Genomic DNA, 6946 nt, shown 5'->3' on the forward strand with positions numbered 1-6946 from the left:
TTTGAACCATGATTCTCAGATCTCAGCTTCCTGGGTAGCTAGGATTATAGGCATGAGCCACCAGATTCACATTTTGGGGGGAGGGTAAGGCAGTAGAATACTTTGTTTATATGAAATTCCACACAAAATCCCAGTCTATGAAACTAGAAGGAAAGGAAGTGAAGGATACTTAAGCTCCTCTTACTGAGTCTCTACTCAACACGGAAGGTGACATATAGGCAAAGTCTTAAGAAAGGAAAGGGGTTTAGTCATCAATATCAAGGAGAGGAACCTTCCAGACAGAAGTAGCAGCACATGCAAAGATCCTGAGGCCAGTGTGGGTGGAGCCGACTGAGAAGAGGAAAGCTAGAGAGCAATCCAAGAAGGGAGCATGGGGGTGAATCCTGTATGGCTTGGTTATGTGAGAAATACACTTGCTCACCCAAGCTCAAGGGATAGACTCTGAGAAAAGAAGTGAACTGAGATACAAGACTTTAATAGTGGGTATGTAAGATCAAGTATTTGATGTGCAAATTTGATGGGCAAATACACAAACCATTTTATCCCTAACATGTGGTATCCCTCCCCCAATTTTTCTTGGTCTGAGTATTATGGGATTTATATTCTCTCCCAGATATCACCCAAGTTGTATTACTTTCTGTTGAGTAAGCTGACTACATGAAGATTAGTTAAATTTTAGAAATGGGCTTTTGGCTGTCTCCATCTACCTGCCTTTTGTTTTTGTTCTGGAAGGGAAGGCTCTTCTGGATATGTGTTTTCTGGTACTTCCATAGTTTGTACCCATTTTCTCAATCTATGATGGTTGATTCTTCCCCTTCCTAAATTCTCCCTTTCTAAAGAATCCTGATTGCCTTCAGTCTCTCCAACACATGAACTTTGTCAAGTCCACCAGTCACTATGTGACCATGCTACTGATAATTTTTTCTATCCAAGATCAAAGGCATTGTCTTGAAAATAGATCACCATTGACTTTATTTCTACCAGCTAGCCATTGCATGGTCTTGCCCGCTCACTCAAAATGGGAGTGTTTGGAGAAGTCTGAACATAATGGTGATCCAGTTGCAGTTGAATTAGAAAAGAATCCCTGCTTGGGTGCCGGTGGCTACACCTGTAATCCTATGTACTTAGGAGGCTAAGATCTGAGGATCATGATTTGAAGCCAGCCCAGATAGGAAAGGCTGTAAGATTCTTATTTCCAATTAACCAGCAAAAAATCACAGATGTGGAAGTGTGGTTCAAATCCAAGAGTACTAGTAGCTTCAGCAGAAAAGCTAAAAGAGCTCTTTCCCGTCTTGCAAGATAGAGTGTGAAAAGGCTGTGAAGCCAGACACTAAGGAGAAGAAACCTGAAGCCAAGAAGGCTGATGCTGAAGGCTACCCTTAAGGCTAAAAAGCCCAAGAAAGGGAGGCCCCACTGTAGCCGAAACCTGGTACTGGTCCGAGGAGTTGGCAGATACTCCCAATCTGCAATGTAATCCAGAAAATTCCATGTACAAGAGGAAGTCCAAGGGTGAAAAGAAAGAAGGAGAAGGTTCTTGCAACTGTCACAAAACCAGTTGGTGGCGACAAGAACGGAGGAACCTGGGTGGTTAAGCTTCGGGAAATGCACAGATACCACCCCACAGAGGGTGTGCCTTGGAAGTTGCTGAGCCATGGCAAGAAGCCCTTCAGTGAGCATGTGCGAAGGCTGCAGGCCAGCATCACTCCAGGGACCATCCTCATCCTCACTGGGAGCCACAGAGGCAAGGGAGCAGTTGTCTTGAAGCAGCTGGGCAGTGGCTTACTACTTATGACTGGGCCTCTGTCCCTCAATCGTGCTCCTCTGCATAGAACACATCAGAAATTTGTTATTGCCACTTCCATAGAAATTGATATCAACAAGGTGAAAATCCCCAAACATCTCACCGACAATTGCTTCAAGAAGAAACAGCGGGGGAAGACCAGACACCGGGAGGGTGAGATCTTTGACACAGAAAGAGAAATACAAGGTTACAGAGCAGCGCAAGGTTGATCAGAAAGCTGTGGACTCACAAATTCTACCCCAAATCAAAGCGATTCCTCAGCTCCACGGCTACCTGAGATCTCTTTTTGCCCTAACAAATGGAATTTATCCTCAGAAGATAGTGTTCTAAACTTACTGAGAGCATAATTAAATCATTCATACATAGAAGAAGAAGAAAAAGAAGAGGAGGAGGAGGAGGAGGAGGAGGAAGAAGAAGAAGAAGAAGAAGAAGAAGAAGAAGAAGAAGAAGAAGAAGAAGAAGAAGAAGAAGAAGAAGAAGAAGAAGAAGAAGAAGAGGAAGAAGAAAGAAAGAAAGAAGAGGAGGAGAAAAGCTAAAGGAGAAGACAGTTGGATTTTTTGTTTTGTTGGATTTTTTGTACTAGTACTAGGGCTTGAACTTGGGGTTTGTGTGCCACCCTTAGTTTTTTCATTGAAGGCTAGCACTGTACCACGTGAGTTATACCTCTACTTCCAGCTTTTTGCTGTTTGCTTGGCAAGAAGAATCTCCATGGACTTTCTTGCCCACTCAGGCTGGCTTTGAACAGTGATCCTCAGGTCTCAGCCCCCTGAGTAGCTAGGATGACAGGCATGAGCCACCAGTACCTTGCCTTAGGGGTTGGTGACATTGTCACAACTAGTTTTATAGCTTCAAAATGTATAAGTGTTCATTTTGCCAGCTGCCAGTGGCTCATACCTGTAATCCTAACTAGTCAGGAGGCTGAGATCTGAGGATCACAGTTCAAAGCCAGCCCAGGCAGGAAAAGTCCATGAGACTCTTATTTCCAATAAACCACCTGAAAACCAGAAGTGGCGCTGTGAAGCCTTAGAATATAGCTGAAGTATGAGTTGTCTCGATCTAAAATTTCAGAAATAAAATACATTATTTATTTATTTGTCAGTTGTGGGGCTTAAACTCTGGGCCTGGGCATTGTCCCTCAGCTCTTCAGCTCAAGGTGAGTGCTCTACCACTTGAGCCACAGCACCACTTCTGGTTTTCTGGTGGTTAATTGGAGATGAGTCTCACCGGCTTTCCTGCCCTGGCTGGCTTTGAACCATGGTCCTCAGATCTCAGCCTTCTGAGTAGCTAGGATGATAGGCATGAGCCACCAGTGCCAGGCTCAAGTATGGGAGCCATGAGAAGACCCCACGTCAGCCCATCTTCAGCCATCCTTAGGGTATATCTGAGCCTTAGGTTTATAGACAAAAATGGGGCTAGGGATACAGAGATATGCAGAATTATTAAACAGTCCTTGAAAAGTATGTTCTGATTGATAATAATTTTGTTTATTTATTATTTATTTTTGCCAGTACTTGGGCTTGAACTAGGGCTTGGTGCTGTGTCTGAGCTGTTTTGTTCAAGGCTACCACTCTACCACTTGAGCCATGGCTCCACTTCAGGCTTTTTATGGTTAATGAAGATAAGAATCTCCATTGACTTTTCCTGTCTGGACTGGCTTTTAACTCTGATCCTCAGATTTTAGCCCCCTGAGTAGCTAGGATTACAGGTGTGAGCCATTGCAATTTTAATCATTGTTTCCCAAGAAATTCCAAAGTATTTGTCAATTACTGTAATATTAAGGAGTCATTGTTGCCTGGCAGGAGGCTCAATATTTGTTTCTTAAGGGTAGTTTTGGATTCTGGTCATAAACACTTTATCAGTCAGTCCTGAGCTTTATGAATTGTGATTCATAAAATGATTATAAAAAGATGGTTGAAAGAACCATTCAATATAAAGACATATACAAAACATAACAACCATGTCAAGCTTTCCTCTTGATTTTAGTTAATTCATCGGCTCAAGTAATTAGTGTTTTTCAGCAAAAGCAGCTTTTTTTTTTTTTTTGAAGTGGGCAGTACTGAGTTTTAAACTCAGGGTTTAGGCATTGTTCCTTAGCTTTTTCACTTAAGGCTAATGCTCTACCACTTGAGCCACAGCTCCATTTTAAGCTTTTTGCTGGTTCATTGGAGATAAGAGTCTCATAGACTTTCCTTCCCAGGGTGACTTTGAACCTTGAACCTCAGATCTCAGCCTGCTGAGTAGCTAGGATTACAGGCATCCACCAGACCCTGGTAAGATACTGGTTTTCTACTTCAGCTTTAATTGAGATACCTCTGCTATAGATGAGACAACTTCCTGACAATTTGTTCCTTTTCTCCCATGAACTTCTTTAACAACCAGACCTTCACCTTGAGACAGAACCATTTTGTTTCTGCCAAGGGTGCTGCATGGCTCATAAAAAAAAAGGAGGGGAGGTATCTTCTAACTGCCAAGACTCATCATCCAGCCACCCTTGACAAATTTTAATTTTAGTAAAAAGTAATTGGCCTAATATGAATCAAACTGATGTCCAGCTTTCAGAACAGCCACTAATAGACCAGAATATCTATGCAACCCCAGGGATTCAAGATGTCATCGTCAAAGATAATTATTACAGGATGTAGCAGCTAATAGTGAGGGCTAATTAAAGGTCTAGTTTCATATGTATTTCCTGCTGAAAAGAAAGAGAGAAGGAGCTCCCTAGAGATTTTTTACACTTCTGGGAAAAGAGACTTGGCTTAGTAATTTCAGAGGACTTGGAGTTTTCACTTAGCTCAGCTAGTCCCAACTCAACCCCATGTGCAAATGAGGTAAATGTCCAAATAGCCACGGAGAAACTTTTACAGATCCATTAGAGGAAAAGAGTTTAAAAGAGTAGTAAATCATTATCTATGAAGACATAGTTTGAGTGCCAGATGTGTTGGTGACCATTGCAATCGTAGTAATATATGGAGATGGAGAGGATTCAGATTTGAGGTCAGCCTGTGAAAAACCTTAGGGAGACGGTGTCAATAAACAAGGAAAGTATGGTGATGAATGCTTGTAATCCCAGGTAGGAAGGAAGCATTACCTTTGAACCACAAAATCTTTTTTAAAAAATTAAAGCCAAGTGCCCCTGACTTATGCCTATCATCCTAGCTACTCAGGAAGCTGAGATCTGAGGATGACAGTTCAAAGCCACCCACCCAGGTCAGGGAAGTCCATGAGACTCTTATCTCCAATTAACTACCAGAAAGTTGGACATAGAGTTAGGGTACACGTGGTAGAGCACCAGCCTGATCAAGAAAGCTAAGTAAAATGGATTGAAGTTGTACAGGCTCAAGGCTCGAGTGACAGGAATAAAATGGGCCTGATTTCAGACTCTAGTCCTGATCTTTACTACTTTTGAGGCTCTAGGCAATTTATATGGCCCCTTAGTTGTTCCTTCCCACATCTGGGAGTAAGAGGCAGAAATTAGGTATCTCCACACAGCTACGGTAGGAGTTGCCAAGAGACAATAAAATTCAGAGCTTGGTGAATATAAATGAATGCATTAAAAATTGAGAGGATGATCGCTGGTGGTTCACACCTGTAATCCTAGCTATTCAGGAGTCTAAGATAGGAGGATCATGGTCTGTGGCCAGACAGGGCAGGAAAGTCTGTGAGAATCTTATCTCCAATTAACCATCAGAAAACCAGAAATGGTGCTATGGCTTAAGTAGTAGAACACTCACCTTGAGCTGAAGAGCTCAGGGACAGCATCTAGGCCCTAACACTAGCACCAAAAAATACATTAAAAACTCAGGGAAATAATATTTCATGTGATTAAACAAGATTCATTGAGTGCCTCTTACGCAAGAGTGTGTGTTCAAGCTAGTTCTGTCTCCCTCTCTCTCTGGTTTCTTCTTCTCTCCTTCCTTTATTTTCTTTTTTCCCTCCCTCCCTCTCTCTGCCTCCCCCCTCTATCTTTTTCTCTTTTCCTTTATGTTCTGCTTGCTGTCTGTCAGTCAGTCAGTCAGTCAGTCAGTCAGTCTGTCTGTCTGTCTGTCTGTCTGTCTGTCTGTCTGTCTGTCTCTCTGTCTCTGTCTCTGTCTCTGTCTCTGTCTCTGTCTCTCTCTCTCTCTCTCTTTCTCTCTCTCTCTCTCTCTCTCTCTCTCTCTCTCTCTCTCTCTCTCTCTCTCTCTCTCTCTCACACACACACACACACACACACACACACACACACACACACACCTGCTCAGGAGGAGGCACCATGGGACAGGAAAACCAGTAGAAAGCAACTATTAAGACCTGCCTGGGCTTGGAGCTTCTCAGTCAGAGGCTGCTGGAGTTGGAGCAGAGGAGCAAACCCAGCCTGGTGACTGCACAGGAGTCTTCTATGGCTGGGGGACTGGAAGAGAACTGAACTGGGTTGAATCTTGAAGTTTGACCACCCCTGCCAGTGGAGAACTAGAAATCCATCACATTGGTTATAGGACAGAGCAGGATAGCAGGGCACCAATGACTCACACTTGTAATTATAGTTACTCAGGAGGCTGAGTATTCAGAAGGCTGAAATCTGAGGATCAAAGTAGGCTTGGGCAGAAAAGTGCAGGAGATTCTTCTTTCCTATTAACCAGAAAAAAGCCAGAAGTGGAGCTGTGGCTGAAGTGGTAGAACACCAGCCTTGAATAAGAAAGCTAAAGGGCAATGCTTAGGCCCTGAGTTCAAGTCCCAGGACAGACACAAAAAATAAAAATAAAATAAAATGAAAATAATTTTGGGGGACCCAAAATAACTGTGTTTATGGTAATTTGATTGGGAGGATGACAGAGGAAGAAGGATTTTGGAAGAGTGGCAGGCTGTGGTTACTTCTGAAGGCCTTGAATATCGTCCTAGAAAGAGTGGGCTCTGAGGCAGCCTATAGTGTGGCTGGTGGCATTCAAAGAACTGTACAGAGATCTTCACTTCAGAAACTCACAGATGCTGGGTACCAGTGGTTCATTCTTATAATCCTAGCTACTTGGGAGGTTGAGACAGAGGATTGAAGCCCATCTAGGGAAGGTCTCTGAAGCTTTTATCTCCAACTAACCAGCCAAAAGCCAGAAGTGGAACTATGGTTCAAGTGGTAAAATGCCAGCTCTGAGGGACAGCACTCTGGCACTGAGT

At 43.1% G+C, this 6946-nt stretch overlaps 1 pseudogene; it reads left to right on the forward strand.

The window, feature by feature from the left end:
- The first annotated feature begins 1602 nt into the window (after positions 1-1602).
- On the forward strand, positions 1603-2131 carry LOC138811305 (large ribosomal subunit protein eL6-like; annotated as a pseudogene).
- Positions 2132-6946: the final 4815 nt, after the last annotated feature.

This window comes from Dipodomys merriami, unplaced genomic scaffold (genome assembly GCF_024711535.1).
Source record: "Dipodomys merriami isolate MVZ:Mamm:240054 unplaced genomic scaffold, mDipMer1.0.p SCAF_52, whole genome shotgun sequence".
Taxonomy (NCBI): Eukaryota; Metazoa; Chordata; class Mammalia; order Rodentia; family Heteromyidae; genus Dipodomys; species Dipodomys merriami.